A 21,570-nucleotide genomic window follows, 5' to 3' on the forward strand; every position below is an offset into this window, starting at 1 on the left:
ATACAACACTGAACTCGGCCTGGACGATCCAGGTGACATACAACGTTAAAGTTGGCCTGGACGATCCAGGTGACATACAACGTTAAAGTTGGCCTGGACGATCCAGGTGACATACAACGTTAAAGTTGGCCTGGACGATCCAGGTGACATACAACATTGAACTCGGCCTGGACGATCCAGGTGACATACAACATTAAAACTCGGCCTGGACGATCCAGGTGACATACAACATTAAAACTCGGCCTGGACGATCCAGGTGACATACAACGCAAAGTTGGCCTGGACGATCCAGGTGACATACAACACTGAACTCAGCCTGGACGATCCAGATGACATACAACGCTAAAGTTGGCCTGGACGATCCAGGTGACATACAACACTGAACTCGGCCTGGACGATCCAGGTGACATACAACGTTAAACTCGGCCTGGACGATCCAGGTGACATACAACGTTAAACTCGGCCTGGACGATCCAGGTGACATACAACGTTAAACTCGGCCTGGACGATCCAGGTGACATACAACGTTAAACTCGGCCTGGACGATCCAGGTGACATACAACGCTAAAGTTGGCCTGGACGATCCAGGTGACATACAACATTAAACACGGCCTGGACGATCCAGGTGACGTACAACATTGATCTTGGCCTGAGTGGTCCAGGCGACAGATAATTTAAGTACGCAGTATATGTGGTAACTAAACTGATCGCGCGCCACTGACGAATCTTCCCAGCCAAATCTGCGTTTGGAAAACGGGGAGCCTGCCACACGCAATTTTGTACCCCTGGCACCTGCTGGCAGAGTGAATCCCTGCCTCCATGCCGAGACACAATTCTGACCTGCAGGGACCAAGTAGCTTACTGGCCCATGTGCTGTTGATTAATATATGTAAATACGCACACCAAAATTGCCCCTGACACAGGCTGGAAGCTGGGCTGCCGCAGCTTGGCGTAACGCCGGCAACAATGCCCACTGCTTCCCACCTGTGCCGCCTCTGCTATATAGCGTCTCTGCTGGGGCAATGATTTAATTATCCCTTTTTTTTTTTTTTTTTTAAACTGGGGCGGATATTTCCGAATGGACATGTGGTGCGCTCATGGCCGCTGCAGGGAGGGGAAGGGGGACCCCCGTGCCTGCGACCCTGCTAGGACTGGGATGTGCGGTCCCCAAGTGCGAGCCTGGAGTGGACGGACGTGTGTGCCTTTCAAGGGGAACCTAGACTTGTACTCTTTCCCTAACTAAACATAGCTACCCCCGACTGCCCATTTCCTGCCACCGTAGGAGCTCCGGAAGGCAGAGCGAGCGGTGGACGTGTACAGGAGGGTCATTTCTTCGGCGCTCGGCTGAACATGCCTGTGGAGGCCCGGCGGTCACGTGTGCGTTCCACCGTGAACCGCACGCCATCCGCGAGAAGGGGAGACCGACCCGTGGCCGCAAGTATACGGCACGCTCCATTGGACAAGTACTTACCTGGTGACAGACCGGAAAAACAGTTTAAGTATTGCACTATACCGTGTAGCGAACCGAAACTTTTGAAACAACCGTGATGCTTGCACGTGCCGGCAGCTGGATGTGGCTCCTCTTGAGAACGAAAACTTCTCTCAGGAATGTCGCACTGTGCAGAGAATCGTACTGAAGAGAAAAAACAGACATGAAGCTTGCTGGGCAGCTAGGTGTGGCTCTTCCTACAGATGCAAGTGAGACACACCACCTGAGGGAAGGAATTGGCAGGTATATATAGGGAGCTAACGCCCTGCCCACAAATACAGGCTGAAATCAGCCTTAATACTTGTCCGCATTACGGACAAGGATAGTACTATTCTATTAGGGGCCAGCTGTTCTGTTCCGCAAAATACGGAATTCACTCGGACGTCATCCGTATTTTTTGCGGACCGCAAAATACATACGGTCGTGTGCATGAGGCCTCACTTGTGGATTTAAACTCTATTGAATGTTATGGTAGAAATGTGTGTAAAATCTGTGAACAATCCAAGATAAAGGGCATGCTACAGATTTCAAAGTGCAATCCGCATGAAGAAATCTACATCTAAAAAATCCCCAGCATGTGAAATTAGGCTTACAGGTTTGGAGCTCTGCTAAGTACTTGGGCAATGTAAACGGAAAGAAGCAGAAGTGGTGCGCTCACCTGAGGCATATAGAGGATGCACGGACCATGCCAGGAACCTTGGCGTGAGGGTATATATCCAATAAAAAAAGAGAAGGGTCCAGCTTCCAAATAACGTAGAATCTTTTAATTATTCAGTGCAGTAAAACCATAAACATCCAAGTCTACGCGTTTCGGATCTTAACAATATACAGTCGTGGCCAAAAGTTTTGAGAATGACACAAATATTAGTTTTCACAAAGTTTGCTGCTAAACTGCTTTTAGATCTTTGTTTCAGTTGTTTCTGTGATGTAGTGAAATATAATTACACGCACTTCATACGTTTAAAAGGCTTTTATCGACAATTACATGACATTTATGCAAAGAGTCAGTATTTGCAGTGTTGGCCCTTCTTTTTCAGGACCTCTGCAATTCGACTGTGCTCTCAATCAACTTCTGGGCCAATTCCTGACTGATAGCAACCCATTCTTTCATAATCACTTCTTGGAGTTTGTCAGAATTAGTGGATTTTTGTTTGTCCACCCGCCTCTTGAGGATTGACTACAAGTTCTCAATGGGATTAAGATCTGGGGAGTTTCCAGGCCATGGACCCAAAATGTCAACGTTTTGGTCCCCGAGCCACTTAGTTATCACTTTTGCCTTATGGCACGGTGCTCCATCGTGCTGGAAAATGCATTGTTCTTCACCAAACTGTTGTTGGATTGTTGGAAGAAGTTGCTGTTGGAGGGTGTTTTGGTACCATTCTTTATTCATTGCTGTGTTTTTGGGCAAAATTGTGAGTGAGCCCACTCCCTTGGATGAGAAGCAACCCCACACATGAATGGTCTCAGGATGCTTTACTGTTGGCATGACACAGGACTGATGGTAGCGCTCACCTTTTCTTCTCCGGACAAGCCTTTTTCCAGATGCCCCAAACAATCGGAAAGAGGCTTCATCGGAGAATATGACTTTGCCCCAGTCCTCAGCAGTCCATTCACAGTACTTTCTGCAGAAGATCAATCTGTCCCTGATGTTTTTTTTGGAGAGAAGTGGCTTCTTTGCTGCCCTTCTTGACACCAGGCCATCTTCCAAAAGTCTTCGCCTCACTGTGCGTGCAGATGCGCTCACACCTGCCTGCTGTCATTCCTGAGCAAGCTCTGCACTGGTGGCACTCCGATCCTGCAGCTGAATCCTCTTTAGGAGACGATTCTGGCGCTTGCTGGACTTTCTTGGACGCCCTGAAGCCTTCTTAACAAGAATTGAACCTCTTTCCTTGAAGTTCTTGATGATCCTATAAATTGTTGATTGAGGTGCAATCTTAGGCTACTTTCACACCTGCGTTCAGGTGTCCGCTCGTGAGCTCCGTTTGAAGGGGCTCACGAGCGGTCCTGAACGCAGCCGTCCGGCCCCAATGCATTCTCAGTGGAGGCGGATCCACTGAGAATGCATCCGCCTGCCAGCGCTCAGCCTCCGCTCCGCTCAGTGAGCGGACACCTGAACGCTGCTTGCAGCGTTCGGGTGTCCGCCTGGCCGTGCGGAGGCGAGCGGATCCGTCCAGACTTATAATGGAAGTCAATGGGGACGGATCCGCTTGAAGATGACACTATATGGCTCAATCTTCAAGCGGATCCGTTCCCCATTGACTTTCAATGTAAAGTCTGGACGGATCCGTTCAGGCTACTTTCAGACTTAGAAAATTTTCTAAGTAATAATGCAGACGGATCCGTTCTGAACGGATGCAAACGTCTGCATTATAGGAGCGGATCCGTCTGATGAAACATCAGACGGACCCGCTCCGAACGCTAGTGTGAAAGTAGCCTTAGTAGCCACAATATCCTTGCCTGTGAAGCCATTTTTATGCAACGCAATGATGGCTGCACGCGTTTCTTTGCAGGTCACCATGGTTAACAATGGAAGAACAATGATTTCAAGCATCACCCTCCTTTTAACATGTCAAGTCTGCCATTTTAACCCAATCAGCCGGACATAATGATCTCCAGCCTTGTGCTCGTCAACATTCTCACCTGAGTTAACAAGACGATTACTGAAATGATCTCAGCAGGTCCTTTAATGACAGCAATGAAATGCAGTGGAAAGGTTTTTTTGGGATTAAGTTAATTTTCATGGCAAAGAAGGACTATGCAATTCATCTGATCACTCTTCATAACACTCTGGAGTATATGCAAATTGCTGTTATAAAAACTTAAGCAGCAACTTTTCCAATTTCCAATATTTATGTAATTCTCAAAACTTTTGACCACGACTGTAGAGTAGATCCTTACTCATGACAATGTGGTTTGCCCGATGTAAAATAAAAAGGTACCTCCACCCAACAACGCCCATTGGTTTGGCGATCAGCTGGTTGCAACTAAAATAAGTTTACCAGAGCAAGAGATCCTCTCAGTTAGGGCTCATGCACATGAACGTATTTTCTTTCCATGTCCGTTCTGGTTTTTTTGCAGACCGTATGCGGAACCATTCACTTCAATGGGTCCACAAAAAAAATGGAAGTTACTCCGTGTGCATTCTGTTTCTGTATGTCCGTTCCGCAAAAAAATAGAATATGTCCTATTATTGTCCGCATTACGGACAAGGATAGGACTGTTCTATTAGGGGCCAGCTGTTCCGTTCTGCAAAATACGGAATGCACACGGATGTCATCCATATTTTTTTCGGACCGCAAAATGCATACGGTCGTGTGCATGAGCCCTTAGTGGCTTGCTGTAGGGCCTTAGTCACATGTCAGTGAATCATGGATATGTGATGTCCGTGTTTTCTACAGAGATTTGAAGTTTACATTTTTTTTTTTTTAAACTTTACATTTTTTTCCACTTATATTAAGTCCCCTTAGGGGACGTGAACATGTGATCATCAGATCGGTATTATCACTGCTCGCAGACATTATCCCTGGGTGTCTCTGTGGGGAAACACGCCCACGTCGCCTGCTCTGCTCTGGAGCAGGCGCAATCTTTAGCGCGTGGATATCCATGGTACATGTACAACAGATGTCCTTAAGACCTTGTTCACATTTCCGTTTTTCACTGACGTGTGTTGTCCGCATTTTCTGCTGGGAATTAATTTTCATCTGAGCAACGTCAGTGAATTCCGGATGACACACGGATGGTAAAAACAGACACACGGAAGAACCACAGGTCCTTCACGGACAGCTTTAAGGATGAAACAATTAAATTTTTTTTTACAGACGTGACACTGACACTAAGGCCTCTTTCACACGGGCGTCCCGGATTTGCTCCATGTGCATTGCGGGAAACCCGTGCAAGTGCGCACGCAATTTCAGTCAGTTTTGAATGCGCTGCGTTGTTCAGTTTTTATCACGCGGGTGCAATGTGTTTTGATAAAAAACTGACTGTGGTACCCGAACCCGGACTTCTTCACTGAAGTTTGGGTTAGGTGTGCTGTACATTTTACTATTTTCCCTTATAACATGGTTATAAGGGAAAATAATAGCGTTCTTAATACAGAATGCATAGTAAAATGTGGATTGAGGGGTTAAAAAATTCAAAAAATTAACTCCCCTTATCCAATTAATCGCGCAGCCGGCATCGTCTTCTTTCAGGACCTGCAAAGGACCTTTGATGACGTAGATCCTGCTATCTTCATTCAGCAGGACCTGCGCTGACGTCACCACGTGGTGAGCGCGATTACATCATCAAAGGTCCTTTTGCAGGCCCTGCAAGAAGAAGAAAGAAGACGATGCCAGCAGCGCGATCAATTGGATAAGAATGGGTCCGGATTCAGTGCGGTTGCAATGTGTTCACGTCACACATTGCACCCGCGCGAAATTCTCGCCCATGTGAAAGGGGCCTGAGGGGTTAAAGGGCCTGTCGGTAGATTCATGTGTATAGCTAGAGTCCTGTCAATCAAGCTGAGCAGGACATGGAGAAATCATAGGGGAGCTGCCTAGTGAAAACTTCTACACATGCCTGTCTGGTTTCAACCTTTTAATGCTTTTTCCGAAATGCTGGAGCATGTCCTCTGCCTGTGATTATGTTCACACACCAAAATCCACAACAGAAAAATCAGTAGCTGAAATCAGTTTGTTTCTGGTTGTGGTTTTGTAATTTGTTGTTGTTTTTATAAGTGTTTTAGAAGAGTTTCCGAATATGGTTTTTCTGATTCTCCATTGACTTCTATGGAAATCCACAATCCAATCTAATTGAAAGCAGTAATGTCATTTTTCAAATCAACTGCCGAAAAAAATGTGCATATGGACGACTTTTTTACACTGAAATTAATGGGAAGCTGTTGGTGGTGTTTTGAATGGTGTGGATTACACAGCAGATAACGCCCGTTTTCCTCTGCTGACATTTTGCCCATGTGAACATGACAGGTTGCCTTTAAGTACTCACTTCTGTTTTTTCTTGTAGACAGTTTCCGGATCATAGATGGCATCCATGTTGTCAGTGGTTTTTCATGAACCATTGGTAGGAGATGCTCTGGAAATTAATTTTCAGCCGAGCAGTGTCCGTGGAATACAGACGATGCCAAAGGCGAAAAATGGAAACACAGACCAAACTCTGATTCTTCAGAAATGGATTTTCCATGGGATGTGAAACGACACAGATATGTGAACAAGGCCTAACATGTTAGGCTACTTTCACACTGGCGTTTTGGCTTTCCGTTTGTGAGATCCGTTCAGGGCTCTCAAAAGCGGTCCAAAACGGATCAGTTTTGCCCTAATGCATTCTGAATGGAAAAGGATCCGCTCAGAATGCATCAGTTCAGTCTCCATTCCGCTCTGGAGGCGGACACCAAAACGATGCTTGCAGCGGTTTGATGTCCGCCTGACGATGCGGATGCAAACGGAGCCGTCCTGACACACCATGTAAGTCAATGGGGACGGATCCATTTTCACTGACACAATGCAAAACGGATCCGTCCTCTATTGACTTTCAATGGTGTTCAAGACGGATCCGTCTTGTCTATGTTAAAGATAATACAAACGGATCCGTTCTGAACGGATGCGTTTGTGCAGATCCACAACGGATCCGCACCAAACATGAGTGTGAAAGTAGCCTAAGCAATCGCCAGCTGTACCCAATGTTAACGATGCTAAGCTAGGTGATAACCTAACCAAGACAGATGCAAGGTGGATCCGCACCAAATGCGAGTGTGAAAGTAGCCTTATCAGTTCCTTGCTACCCACATGCCAATGCTTCCCCAGTCCCCTGCCAACCTGTGTTTACCCGGCTCCAAGATGACATATCACTTCAATAAGTGGTCAGTATGGCCAGTCACTGGTGACCTCAGTGGTGCAGACCAGTGATGGCCAGTTCGCAGTGTTCGCCAACGAACACATGCGGGCTGCCTTCTTGACTCACAAGTCTGGCGAAGCACAGGTGAGTCCTTACCTGTGCCTGCGCAGCGAGCCGGTCTGAAACAAATGCGGTCACCGGGAGCAGGCAGTTTCGAGAACAGCCCGATGAAGGCCCCCCGCAGCTGTTCTCGGAACTGCCTGCTCCCGGTGACCGCATTTGATTTCAGACCGGCTCACGGCACAGGCACAGGTAAGGGCTTACCTGTGCATCGCCGGACTTGTGAGTCAAGATGGCAGCCCGCATCTGTTCGTTGGCGAACACTGCGAACTGGCCATCACTGGTGCAGACATGTCACATCATCGGTGGAACCTGATACAAAGCAGGAGACCAAGGAAGCATCGGCACAGGAGTGGCAGGCGATTGGTAAGACATGCTGGCCCTCATTTGTAACAGCATGTATAATAAATGTTGTAGGTCTCTATTAATATTAATATTGTAATATTTTAGAATATTTAGATGTTTCTCTATATTTCTACCTACTTGACAGCGACATACAATTATTGTTCTGTCTCTGGTTCTGGTACACAAGAAAAAACATCTGGAATTCCTGTGGGGGGGGTCCTAGCCGGAGAAACCACAGGGCAGCTGTGAACGACGAGAATTCACATGGACATTGGACGCAGCTTGGAAACCGTTCTCCTAGAGGCAAACCCCTGTAATCTGAAGAGGAAATGCAGACATTTGGAACACATTACATTTTAGCCATTCCTGGACAACATTTCAAAACAGGCAAAACAAAAATGTGACCATGAAGAGTTTTAAAAACATGTTTATTAGAAACGTTTACTTAACCACCTCCGGACCGCCTAACGCAGATTCGCGTTCCGGAGGTGGCAGCGCTGCGCACAATCACGCATATACGCGTCATCTCGCGAGACGCGAGATTTCGCTCCAAGCCGGCCCGCGCATGCGCATCGCGGGCCGGCAAAAGTTAAAGAACAATTTCGTCACCAGCCTGCCAGCAACGATCATTGGCTGGCAGGCTGGCGATTTTCAAAAAATCCAATCACAAGTCATATAACAGATCATATTAGTAAATATGATCTGTTATATGGCTTGTCTGCTCCTGTGCTGGTCCTTTTCGTCGGTTGGATCCAGCAGAGAAGCAGACTGAACTGTAAGTACACCAAACACTACACCTTAGCCCCAGATCACCCACCTGCACCCCAATTAACCCTTTGATCGCCCCTGTCAATCACCAGTGAAAGGAAAAAAAGTGATCAGTGTAAACTGTCACTTTTTTTTTTTTACTAGTATTGGCTGTTAGGTTTTAGGGATAGTTTAGGCCCCTTGGTTAGGTAGTTTAGCGTGAGTTAGCGCCCAGCCCACCACACCGCAGTCACTTATTCGCTGTTTAGCGTATCGCTAATCAGCATTTGTACTTTTATAGTATCTGTAAGTGATCAAAACTGATCACGGTCAGATCTATAATAGTATTAGTGTCACCTTAGCTTGCCCTCCATCCAAAACGCAGTGTTTGCCCGATCAGGCCTGATCGGTTGCCCACACGTGCGTTCACCCACGCCCGCCCCACCGCAGTGACAAAAAATATATTTTTTTTTGATCACTGCACATTCATTTTACACGCACTGCGGCGATAAAAAAATCAGTTTTGATATTTTTTATCAACCGCAGCGGCCTCCGGTACTTCGCTAGCCTCCCCTTTGTAAGACAGGCTTGCTTTTTTTCTTGGGTAGTCTCAGGGAATACCCCTAAATTTAGTAGTCCAAAATGTCAAACAGGGGGTATTCTTCTGAAGAGGCCTACAGGATTCTGACCCAGTCGGATGAGGAGTGGGAACCCTCATCTGACGAATCTAGCGGGTCAGAATATGAACCTGTGGAAAGCAGTGGCTCTCTGACCCAAAGTTCGGACGAGGAGGTTGAGGTCCCTGACAGCACCAGGCGTACCCGGCCCCGTGTCGCTAGACCACAGGTTATGCAGGATCCGCTTCAAGAGCAGCAGAGTGGGGCTGTCGCTGCCGGATCACGTGGTGAGGCATACACCAGCAGCGCAGCCCTCCCTGGACCTAGTACCAGCACTGCCGTACAACATGGTGACGTGGCGAGCACCAGAAGGGCAGTTGAAGCTGGTACGGTGGCACGTGCACTAGTTACCCCGTCGCAGCCACCGCACAGACAGGCCCGTAGAGCCCCTAGAATCCCTGAGGTGCTGGCAAACCCTGATTGGCAGTCACCAACTTCAGCCGCACCTGTAGTTCCCCCTTTCACCGCCCAGTCTGGAGTTCGGGTTGAGACGGCTCAAATCGGTTCGGCCCTGGGATTTTTTGAGCTGTTCTTGACTGCGGAGCTCTTGGACTTAGTCGTGGCAGAGACCAACCAGTATGCCACACAATTTATATCCGCCAACCCGGGAAGCTTTTATGCCCAGCCTTTCCGGTGGAAACCAGTCCAAGTTTCCGAACTTAAATTTTTTTGGGGCCTTCTCCTCAACATGGGCCTGACAAAAAAGCATGAATTGCGGTCATATTGGTCCACGAACCCGATTCATCACATGCCCATGTTCTCTGCTGCTATGTCCAGGGCACGATTTGAGGCCATCCTCCGTTTCCTGCATTTTAGCGACAACACCACCTCCCGTCCCAGAGGCCACCCAGCTTTTGACCGGCTCCACAAAATTCGGCCCCTTATAGACCATTTCAACCAGAAATTTGCAGATTTGTATACCCCCGAGCAAAACATCTGCGTGTAATGACCGACGACATGCACACGGAGGAAAACAGGGAAAGCCCTGCCCAAGGGAGAGGGAAAGGTGGTGACCCCTAACTCACCTTGCGGCTGGCACCTGACTGCCCTGACGTCCCTAGACGGGTTCCTCACCCGTGCGGCGATCGCGTGCCTAAACCCTGGCTTTCCCTAATATGAGCCCTGGATAGTGAACAGGCCGGTGGGATCGCTAGTCCACACCACTATCACTAAGAGGGAAACACCAGGGAGAGGACAGACAAAACATACAAACACATACACCCAGGTGGGCGACCACAATAAACCAAAAAGGTCCAACAGGGATCTGGAGGGTAGCGTACTGGACCAACTACCAGCGAACGCAGCAACACAGCTCCAGAAGGTCAGAATAGATGTCCAGGCAGGAAGCTCTATCTCTGGCAACCAGAGAAGTGTGAGAGAGAAATATAAGGAGGTCTGGGAGTGCTGGACAAGGAACAGCTGAGGAGAAGGAGCTACGGATCCCTGAGTGAGCCAAAAGGGTTTGCTAAGCAAACCCAGAAAGCTACCATAAGGAAAACAGCCCTATCTTAAATAGAGCGTGCAGCCAACCGCTGCGACTTCCTGACCCCGGGTATAACGGAGTCAGGCGTGGTCCTCGACACCCTCGTGACACTGCGTACACGAGTCCCTAATACATTTTACCGGGCGCCTTGGCTTCAAACAATACATCCCAAGCAAGCGTGCCCGGTATGGGGTCAAATTGTATAAGCTCTGTGAAAGGGCCACAGGCTATACCCACAAATTTCGGATCTATGAGGGAAAAGATCAGACCCTGGAGCCGGTCGGTTGCCCTGACTACCTGGGGAGCAGTGGGAAGACAGTCTGGGACTTGGTGTCACCCTTATTCGGCAAGGGGTACCATCTTTATGTGGACAATTTTTACACAAGTGTGGCCCTCTTTAGGCATTTGTTTCTAGAACGGATTTGCGCCTGTGGCACCGCGCGAACTAGTCGCGTGGGCTTCCCCCAACGGCTTGTAACCACCCGTCTTGCAAGGGGGGAGAGGGCTGCCTTGTGTAACGAAGAACTGCTCGCGGTGAAATGGAGAGACAAGCGTGACGTTTACATGCTCTCCTCCAATCACGCAGACACGACAATCCAAATTGAGTGAGCAACCCGTGTCATTGAAAAGCCCCTCTGTGTCCACGACTATAATGCGCTCATGGGAGGGGTGGACTTCAATGACCAGATGTTGTCTCCGTATTTAGTTTCCCGCAGAACCAGACGCTGGTATAAGAAGGTGTCTGTATATTTAATTCAATTGGCGCTCTACAATAGTTTTGTTCTCTACAGTAAGGCTGGGAGAACAGGATCCTTCCTCAAATTCCAGGAAGAGATCATCGAGAACCTCCTATATCCAGGAGGTTCCGTGGCCCCATCCACCAGTGTAGTTAGCCGTCTACACGAGCGACATTTCCCCAGTGTCGTTCCTGGTACCTCAACCCAACCGTCACCCCGAAAAAGATGTCGTGTCTGTAGTAGGAGTGGAATAAGGCGTGACACCCGCTATTTCTGTCCTGACTGTCCTGACCACCCTGCCCTATGCTTTGGTGAGTGTTTCCGGAAGTACCACACACAGGTACACCTAGCATAGGGATTGCATCTCACAGGACAGGCACACAGGGCTATTAGGGCCCTTTTACTCTCAGCTGCTGCAAACCTCTCCTTTCACCTGGGATAAAGTGCATAACGTACTTCGCCACATCTTTGGGCGATTTGCGCTTTGCACATTGTCCCATGGGGAAGGAGAGGTTTGTTCTAGAAAAGGTAAAAAAAACTAAACAAAAAAAAAATTACCGGTAAGTAAAAAAGTTAAAAAAGTTAAAAAAAAGTTAATATGTTCTGTTCTAAAGTTAATAAAGTTATTGCTTTGCGGCCTGGTTTTTTCTTTTTTGTTTTGTTTTTTTTACCTTCCAGGTGGACCAACCGATCAACTAGCTGCAGCACTGATGTGCATTCTGACAGAAGCATTGCGCTGCTGTCAGATTACACGCAAGTCGGTGTATGCGGCGCTGCAAGACGAGATTTCTCCTCTGCAGTAAAAGATACGTTTGCCGAGGCATATGAGCTGAGGAGGTGGCGGTGTTCATATACTTTGGCAAACACTTTGTATATATATAAAAAAAAAAAATCTCCTATGTCCTGGCAGACGCCTTTCCCCTCCTTTTTCTTTTTTTGGCAGAGATTTTTTCATCCACATTGATCGATGCGAATGAAGAAATCTGTGCCGTTCATTTTTTTCTTTCAGCCCAGAGGCTGAACGGAAAAAAAAAATCTCATTACCCGTATGCTCAATATAAGGAGAATAGCAGAAACTCCTAATGCTGGGCATACATGTAATGATTGCGGAGACCCTCAAATGCCAGGGCAGTACAAACACCCCACAAATAACACCATTTTGGAAAGAAGACACCCCAAGGTATTCGCTGAGGGGCTTATAGAGTCCATGAAAGATTGAAATTTTTGTCCCAAGTTAGCGGAAAGGGAGACTTTGTGAGAAAAAAATAAATCAATTTCCGCTAACTTGTGCCAAATTTTTTTTTCAATGAACTCGCCATGCCCCTCATTGAATACCTTGGGGTGTCTTTTTCCAAAATGGGGTCACATGTGGGGTATTTATACTGCCCTGGCATTTTAGGGGCCCCAAAGCGTGAGAAGAAGTCTGGTATCCAAATGTCTAAAAATGCCCTCCTAAAAGGAATTTGGGCACCTTTGCCCACCTAGGCTGCAAAAAAGTGTCACACATGTGGTATCTCCGTATTCAGCAGAAGTTCGGGAATATGTTTTGGGGTGTCATTTTACATATACCCATGCTGGGTGAGATAAATATCTTGGTCAAATGCCAACTTTGTATAAAAAAATGGGAAAAGTTGTCTTTTGCCAAGATATTTCTCTCACCCAGCATGGGTATATGTAAAATGACACCACAAAACACATTCCCCAACTTCTCCTGAATACGGCGATACCACATGTGTGACACTTTTTTGCAGCCTAGGTGGGCAAAGGGGCCCACATTCCAAAGAGCACCTTTCGGATTTCACAGGTCATTTACCTACTTGAGGTATTCCGTGAGGGGCATGGCAAGTTCCTAGAATTTTTTATTTTTTGTCACAAGTTAGTGGAAAATGATGATTTTTTTTTTTTTTCATACAAAGTCTCATATTCCACTAACTTGTGACAAAAAATAAAAATTTCCATGAACTCACTATGCCCATCAGCGAATACCTTGGGGTCTCTTCTTTCCAAAATGGGGTCACTTGTGGGGTAGTTATACTGCCCTGGCATTCTAGGGGCCCAAATGTGTGGTAAGGAGTTTGAAATCAAATTCTGTAAAAACTGACCAGTGAAATCCGAAAGGTGCTCTTTGGAATATGGGCCCCTTTGCCCACCTAGGCTGCAAAAAAGTGTCACACATCTGGTATCTCCGTACTCCGGGTGTCATTTTACATATACCCATGCTGGGTGAGAGAAATATCTTGGCAAAAGACAACTTTTCCCATTTTTTTATACAAAGTTGGCATTTGACCAAGATATTTCTCTCACCCAGCATGGGTATATGTAAAAAGACACCCCAAAACACATTCCTCAACTTCTCCTGAGTACGGAGATAGCAGATGTGTGACACTTTTTTGCAGCCTAGGTGGGCAAAGGGGCCCATATTCCAAAGAGCACCTTTTGGATTTCACTGGTCAGTTTTTACAGAATTTGATTTCAAACTCCTTACCACACATTTGGGCCCCTAGAATGCCAGGCTGGTGGCTCATTCACACGACCATATAGTCGCTGTGCCCGTAAATAGCGGTCCACAATGCACGGGCAATGGCCGTGTGAATCCGTTATATCGCGACACTGACTTGAATGGACCTGAAAGCCCGCGCAGCGCTTCCGAGTGTTTCCGCTCCGCAAAGGACAGGACATGTCCTATCTTTTGCCGTACTTTGCGGATCGCAGACCCCTTCACATGGCCAGTGCCCGTGTATTGCGATCCGTAATATAGGCACCACGGCCATACGGTCGTGGGAATGAGCCCACTGTGCAGATCATAAATTGACAACTTGCAGATTTCAAATCTGCACCATAGGCAAGTTAATGCTGTGGTTTTCTTGCGCAGCGTGTGGATGAGATTTCTTAAAAATCTGTACAATGCTGCGGATTTGCCCCTGGAAAATCTGCAAAGAAAATTTGTGAACACACCCTGATTGGTCTGTAAACTGCCGCACGTCTGCAATTGGAATTTGCACTGAAAACCTGCTACCGGCGTACCCAGGGGTTTTACTAAGACCCAGATGGAGTACAAGTAGGTGCAGTTCACTTATCTAATACATACTTTCTTTAATTTCAGTACGGAATTTGTGGAAAACATCATTATTGTTAGGTCACAATCAGTGACGTCACCGTGGAATTCCTAGAAAACCATAAATACATCCTCTCCTCATAAATCCGCCCTTACTACCACAGTGTGACATAATCCGTCTGAAAACTACGTTTCCCATGATGCTCGTCTCTACAAGAGCTGACGTATGACTGACGTACTGCTCGATCCCTGTGAGGTGACATCATTCAGCCCCCAGTGTCGGCCATCTTTACTACTGGCAACACGGCGCCGATTCAATTTAACCAGGCTACAGAGGCCGTTCTTTACTAATGGTGCTCCTTATTAAACTAGCTCTGATATCCCCGCTAACGTGTGATAAAGCAAAGCAGCTTAGCTGAATAAACCAATCTTTCCTATACCTAAGTAAAGATGGCGGCTGCCCGATCAATGCTTTGTATACGATACTGGAATGCCGCCACCTATTGGTCGGAGGATAGAAGCGGTACCCTGGCTGGACATCACTCACTGCAAGGGATTACAGGGAGACTGCAGGGTAAGATCAGCGATGCTTCTTTGTACCCGTCGTGCTGTTTATGTGCATGTTTTACAGGGTGGTACCAGCCATTGGGACACAGATGGTTAATAATATTGTGTTCCCTTCTGTGCTGCACCTGTAATAAGGATGGCAGCTGGGTGGGCATGCTGCAGCATAGTGATAATAGCTGGGAAGTCATGCTTGGGTCTGGATAAAGAGGCATTAGCCTTCTGTGTGCAGCATGGGTGCAGTGGATGGTGGCACACTGGTGCAGGTGGCAGCGCTGTATTGTGTGTGATGGAAACTGGGTGTGTGTAGTGCTCTCCATCACACTATGTGTTCCAGCATTTCCTATACGGTGAGGCAGGCTTCCCCCTCCATGCAGGGAGGGGATGATTAGTAAGGATCTGTCTCTTGGTTTGCTGCAGGCAGTGAAAGTGAAATCCACAATAATAAGTGATAGCTGTCTTGATACTATAATATATATATATATATATATATATATATATATATATATATATATATATATATATATACACTGTACAGGTTGTGGTGCTGAAAGTAAGCTCCATGCGGCAGGATGGGTGGACGCTGCAGCAGGACCCAGTGAATCCTCAGCCCCTTCCACATGCAGTGATTCCTCTCTACCTGTTATTTATAGGACAGATTTCGGGATTTCCTCCTGGCTTGTCATGCCCTCCCTCTGTATTATGTAATGCTGCTATGATTGAAATAAAGGAGGATTACTAACAAAAGGCTGTCTGAGAGTAACACTGATCTGTGGTCATAGTAGGATAGGTAGAATAATAATCCTGATCAAGTCTAATAAATGCTATTATTAGTGGAAGAAAAACATAGATCAAGCATAAAGTAGAACATACAGAGCGCTCAGCTAATATTTATATGGAGGAGTGAACTGGAAAAAAGTGGCCCTGGAAAAGACCCTTAAATTGGCCCCAAGTTGTAGGCAAGTCCAAATTGACAGAAGGCGTGGCAACAGAAGTAGGCAGAGACAACACAAGTAGGCAGAGACAACACAAGTAGGCAGAGACAACAGGAGTAGGCAGAGACAACAGAAGTAGGCAGAGACAACACAAGTAGGCAGGGTCAGCGATACCGTAGTGCAGGACAAAATACTGCCAGCAGAACCAAATACCATGGTGCAGCATAAAATGCTGCCGATCACCATACTGAGGACAGTGATACAGTTGAGTTCAGGAGGGTATAAGAACCTGATACTCCTAAAGTTAATTAATGCTGAGAAATGACCTGGCCTGGAAATTTCCCTGTAGGGTATATGGACTGTTCACCCCTGTTTAGATGGATTTTATGGGTCTGGAAATTGTACTGTAAGGCTTCATTCACCCGACCGTATGAATGGGTCCACATCCGTTCCGAAATTATGCGGACCCATTCTTTTCAATGGGGACGCAAAAGATGCGTGCAGCACACAGTGTGCTGTCCGTATCCATAGTTCCGTTCTATGGCCCTGCAAAAAAATATAGAGCATGTCCTATGCTTGTCTGCGGACAAGAAAAGGCATTTTCTATATAGAGCTGGCCCTGTGCGTTCTGCAAAATGCAGAACGCACCCTGCCGGTATCCGTGTTTTGCAGATCCGCAATTCACGCACCGCAAAACACGGCACGGTCATGTGAATATAGTCTAAATTGTATGTATATGGAAGGTGGTCATCCATGATAATGTTCTGTTCTGGGATCTGAGCAGACAATGCCAACCATAGACATTAGATAAAGTAGGTTGATAAACGAGTAATCATCTGGTGACAATTGTTTCGCCAATGCATCCATACACAGTTTAGTCTACATTGGACATTAGGCCACTTTTACACAGTGTTTGGTCAGTGTTTGATCAGTGATTTCTGTCAGTGATTCTGAGCCAAAGCCAGGTTCAGGTCAAAAACACAGAACATGAGCAAATCTTTCCGTTATATCTTATCTCTATGGAGACTCTGCTTCTGGGTTGGCGCACAATCACTGATGGAAATCACTGATCAAACGCTGATGTGTGAATAATGCCTTACTGTTGTTCAGAATGGACATACATGATCAGTGACAGTAGGCGAAGGACGAACAATCTTTTAGAGAACGTTTGTGGATGGAAAATCTTAGAAAATAAGAACCTTCATCTGACTATTGGGTGAAAGTCTTAAAGACAGATGCCTCCTTTTCAGGAGACAACAGTATGTATTCAGTTGGCCAAAGAGATTGTTGGTAAATTTCCCCTAAACCTTCATTTTGGTTGAAATTAACTGGTTTAAGTCAACTTTAGCCTAATGTGGTCTCAGTGGTGAAAGCTTTGTTGAATGGTTAAGTACCCCACCAATCTCCACTAGACTACTGGAACCGATATGTTCTTCACTCACATCCAAGTCACAGTCTTTCTATATAAATGAAAAGATCTTCCATATCTTTGACATGGAGTACAGAACCACTGACTGTTTCCATAGGGCAACCAAAAGTATTAAAAAGCAGCAGTTCAAATGGATGGATATATCAAGAAAACCTAAATCAGCAGACAAAAGACATAGAAAAGTAATGCAGCATTGCTCAATGTTCTTTAGAGTAGAACTAGCAGAAGGACCCGGCTTCGCTCGGGTATATTTCATCTATTTAATTTAATGTTTGTGTGTCGTTAAAAGATATAGACAGTATCCCCCATAACAGTGACCTCTACAGTACCCCGCCCCTTTAACAGTGAACTCCACAGTCCCCCACCCTTTAACACTGACCCCCCCACAGTGCCTCGCCACTTTAAAATGGGACCTCCACAGCAGCCCATCCCCTTAACTTTGACCTTCACAGTAGCCCGCCCCTTTAACAGTGAGTTTCACAGCAACCCACTCCCTTGACAGTGACCTCCTCAGGGGCCCTCCCCCCTTAACAGTGACCTCACAGTACCCCGCTGCTTTAACAGTGACCTCACAGTACCCTGCTGCCTTAACAGTGACCTCCACAGCAGTTGCTCCTTTAATAGTGGTCCCTGCTCCCTTAACAGTAACATCCACAGTGAACGCCTCTTTAACAGTGACCTCCACAGCGCCCTGCCCCTTTAATGCTAGGGCTACATGCGACATGTGACATGCTGCGACTGCGACACAACAGTTGCAAAAAACCCATCCAAGATGGATTTTTCTGCGACTGTCGTGTCGCAGTCGCAGCATGTCACGTGTCGCAGTGCAATACCATAGACTATCATTATAAAAATTGTCCGGCGACATCAATGTCGCACAACACATTTAGCAGTGTAGTTGTGCCCTATGTGTCGTGCGACTTATTGTCGCGCGACACATTTCGTCGTGTAGCCCTAGCCTAAAGCTGACCTACAGCAGTGAAGAAAAATGGCTGGATTGTTATGGAAACCTTGAGTAAAACTGTGTGTATGTGGAGACTAAGGGCCTGCAAGCTTCTATTGGCTGATAAGGGAGATGTGACAGTGTGTATGGCAGTTGGGATATGAAGAGAAAGACTTGCAGGCTTGTATTGGCTAATGCAGGTCATTTTTTGGGAATATCTCAGGAACAGTAAGTACTAGAGAGCTGTGACCCCCACAAGATTTATTTCCAGGTAGCAAGGGATGTGTATACCAAGTTTCGTTGAATTCGATGGTTGCGTTTTTGAGTGATTGCGGAACATACATATATACGTCCTTCTTTATATACACTGCTCAAAAAAATAAAGGGAACACTTAAAGGGGTTATCCGAGTTAACTTAACCTTATCTCTATGGCTTTATTTCTCCTATACATTAGTTTTCCTAAATCACTTACTGTACCTATCTTGTGCCGTTTCTCTGCTACACTAAACAGTCATGTGACCGCCCACGTCATCAGCTGTGACGTTCCGTTGACATGGAGCTCTCTGCTTGTCGGAGTGACTAAGCCATGTAAACGGAACGTCATCAGCCTTGGCCACGCCCCCACCTCTCTGCATTACAGTCCGTGCGGCTGTGAGTTGATCGGGCATGCGCGATCTTCACTTGTGCCGCGGCTACCTCCAAGTTCCTCCCTGCGGCTAATAGCTGATCGCATATGCGCGATCCTCAGGCCAGGCAAAACAATCAATTGCTTGGGGCCCCGAACTGGTTGGGGCCCCGAGCTGGCCAAGCAGAGTAACAGTCAGAAGATCCAATGGTATAAAATATTCTAACCCCCAGGCGTTCCCATGGTGACGGGGACGCTTGCCTGGTTAGAATATACCATCGGATCTGAGTTTTTCGAGCTCAGTGAGATCGTAAAAAACTCAAATCCGATGGTATATTCTAACCCCCAAGCGTTCCCATGGTGACAGGGACGCTTGCCTGGGGGTTAGAATATACAGGGCGCCGCATTGCTCATTGGCATTGCTGAGTGAGCTCTTTACTTGCATTATTTCGCATATCTCTTACTTTGTCTTAGCTCCGGACTCCGGTAATAGCAGAGCAGGCAGTGCGGGGGGCGGCGCTCACTCACTGTCACTGACGTCACACGCCTGCTCCTCCCACTAGGCGGCGCAGGTGCGTGACGTCAGTGAGTGAACGCCGCCTGCACTGCCTGCTGTTGTTACCGGAGCTAAGACAAAGTAAGAGTCAGAGACTCAGAGATATCCAAATAATAAGTAAAGAGCTCAGCAATGAGCAATGATTAAAGTATTTACTGATTAGTTTATTAATATACTGCTGCTGTGAGCGTCGGGGAGGGGGATCTGTGGATGGCACTGTAGGGGGATCTGTGGTCTGTGGATGGCAGGCAGTGCCATCCACAGATCCCCCTACAGTGCCATCCACAGATCCCCCCTCCCCTAAACAGTGCCATCCACAGATCAACCCCTCCCACAAATATTCATGAGGGAGAGATGAGTCATTGTTGTTACTGCTGCATGTAAACACAGCAATAACAGAACCTGGAAAAGGTGTAAGGATCGTTCTTTTTTCAAAAAATCAAGCTTGACTAATGTATATGTATATCCTGATTAATTTTGTTAGGTTTTATTTTTTTTCCCATAACTCGGATAACCCCTTTAAACAACACAATGTAACTCCAAGTCAATCACACTTCTGTAAAAATCAAACTGTCCACTTAGGAAGCAACACTGAGTGACAATCAATTTCACATGCTGCTGTGCAAATGGGATAGACAACAGGTGTAAATTCTAAGCAATTAGCAAGACACCCCCAATAAAGAAGTGGTTCTGCAGGTGGTGACCACAGACCACTTCTCAGTTCCTATGCTTCCTGGCTGATGTTTTGGTCACTTTTGAATGCTGGTGGTGCTTTCACTCTAGTGGTCGCATGAGACGGAGTCTACAACCCACACAAGTGGCTCAGGTAGTGCAGCTTATCCAGAATGGCACATCAATGCGAGCTGTGGCAAGAAGGTTTGCTGTGTCTGTCAGCGTAGTGTCCAGAGCATGGAGGCGCTACCAGGAGACAGGCCAGTACATCAGGAGACGTGGAGGAGGCCGTAGGAGGGCAACAACCCAGCAGCAGGACCGCTACCTCCGCCTTTGTGCAAGGAGGAACAGGAGGAGCACTGCTAGAGCCCTGTAAAATGACCTCCAGCAGGCCACAAATGTGCATGTGTCTGCTCAAACGGTCAGAAACAGACTCCATGAGGGTGATATGAGGGCCCGACTTCCACAGGTGGGGGTTGTGCTTACAGCCCAACACCATGCAGGACGTTTGGCATTTGCCAGAGAACACCAAGACTGGCAAATTCGCCAATGGCGCCCTGTGCTCTTCACAGATGAAAGCAGGTTCACACTGAGCACATGTGACAGATGTGACAGAGTCTGGAGACGCCGTGGAGAACGTTCTGCTGCCTGCAACATCCTCCAGCATGACCGGTTTGGCATTGGGTCAGTAATGGCGTGGGGTGGCATTTCTTTGGAGGGCCGCACAGCCCACCATGTGCTCGCCAGAGGTAGCCTGACTGCCATTAGGTACCGAGATGAGATCCTCAGACCCCTTGTGAGACCATATGCTGGTGCGGTTGGCCCTGGGTTCCTCCTAATGCAAGACAATGCTAGACCTCATGTGGCTGGAGTGTGTCAGCAGTTCCTGCAAGACGAAGGCATTGATTCTATGGACTGGCCCGCCCGTTCCCCAGACCTGAATCTAATTGAGCACATCTGGGACATCATGTCTCGCTCTATCCACCAACGTCACGTTGCACCACAGACTGTCCAGGAGTTGGCAGATGCTTTAGTCCAGGTCTGGGAGGAGATCCCTCAGGAGACCGTCCGCCACCTCATCAGGAGCATGCACAGGTGTTGTAGGGAGGTCATACAGGCACGTGGAGGCCACACACACTGCTGAGCCTCATTTTGACTTGTTTTAAGGACATTACATCAAAGTTGGATCAGCCTGTAGTGTGTTTTTCCACTTTAATTTTGAGTGTGACTCCAAATCCAGACCTCCATGGGTTGAAAAATTTGATTTCAATTTTTGAATTTTTGTGTGATTTTGTTGTCAGCACATTCAACTATGTAAAGAACAAAGTATTTCAGAAGAATATTTAATTAACTCAGATCT

The 21,570-nt window shown here is 47.0% G+C and overlaps 1 protein-coding gene and 1 long non-coding RNA gene across 2 annotated transcripts in view; one reads left to right on the forward strand and one right to left on the reverse strand.

Moving 5' to 3' along the window:
* Nucleotides 1-7,952: 7,952 nt before the first annotated feature.
* Nucleotides 7,953-21,570, reverse strand: part of LOC120985807 — a 66,471-nt gene continuing 52,853 nt past the window's right edge. The window contains exon 3 of the long non-coding RNA XR_005775584.1: nt 7,953-8,104. This is a non-coding gene — a long non-coding RNA (uncharacterized LOC120985807). The remainder of the gene's footprint in view (nt 8,105-21,570) is intronic.
* LOC120985806 (tropomodulin-2-like) overlaps nt 15,024-21,570 on the forward strand; it is a 163,348-nt gene continuing 156,801 nt past the window's right edge. Inside the window, exon 1 of the mRNA XM_040413967.1 lies at nt 15,024-15,059. The gene's annotated coding sequence lies outside the window, so the exon portion shown is untranslated. The remainder of the gene's footprint in view (nt 15,060-21,570) is intronic.

Source organism: Bufo bufo, chromosome 1 (assembly GCF_905171765.1).
Source record: "Bufo bufo chromosome 1, aBufBuf1.1, whole genome shotgun sequence".
Lineage (NCBI taxonomy): Eukaryota > Metazoa > Chordata > Amphibia > Anura > Bufonidae > Bufo > Bufo bufo.